A 978-nucleotide genomic window follows, 5' to 3' on the forward strand; every position below is an offset into this window, starting at 1 on the left:
CAGCCCCGATTTAGCCCATTCGACTTCTTTTTGTTTCCAAACTTAAACAAATCATTGAAAGGTACCAATTTTCCATCTGCTGAAGATGCAAAGAGATCTGCTCTGACATGGTTCAGATCACATGACTCTCAATTTTACTCAGATGAACTTAAAGGCAGGTATCAAAGCAGAAGTGTATTGATCTTAATGTAGCATACGTCGAAAAATAAACATCATAACTGAAACCGTTTTTTCTTACTGTCCATTTTCCACGAACTTTTTCAAGCCCCCTTGTGCACACACACACACACACACACACACACACACACACACACACACACACACACACACACACACACACACACACACACACACTCACACACACTCACACACACACACACACACACACACACACACACACACACACACACACACACACACACACATGTATGTGTGTGTGTGTACATACACATGCAGACACACATATATATGCATGTATATACATACATCTGTCTGTGTGTAAAAAAGCGAAGCAGGAGCTCGAGCACTCGCCCGCTCGACTCCGACTCGACTCGCACCGAAGCTGGAAATGAGGGCCGAGTCGCTCCAAAAGCCTTCGCTCGGCCGGAAGGGAGGAGGACAAAAAGGGGGGAAGGGACAAAAAGAAAGAAGATGAAGAGGAAGAATAAAAAACGAAGAGCGGGAAAGGAAGAAAGCGGAGAACCCCGTGTTACCACGCGATGTAAATGACAACAATATAAGGATGATAGAAAAGTAATGATAATGATGGTGATAACCATGATATTGACGATAATGCTGATGATATAAACGAAAAAGGTAACAATAAGGATAACAGCAATATTGATAGTGACAGTAGTAATAATAAAAAAGCGATGAAAACGATAATAATGATGAGGATGATGATGAGGATGGCAATGATGATAATAATCATCATCATCATCATAATAATAATAATAATAATAATAATAATAATAATAA

This window comes from Penaeus chinensis, chromosome 33 (assembly GCF_019202785.1).
Source record: "Penaeus chinensis breed Huanghai No. 1 chromosome 33, ASM1920278v2, whole genome shotgun sequence".
Taxonomy (NCBI): domain Eukaryota; kingdom Metazoa; phylum Arthropoda; class Malacostraca; order Decapoda; family Penaeidae; genus Penaeus; species Penaeus chinensis.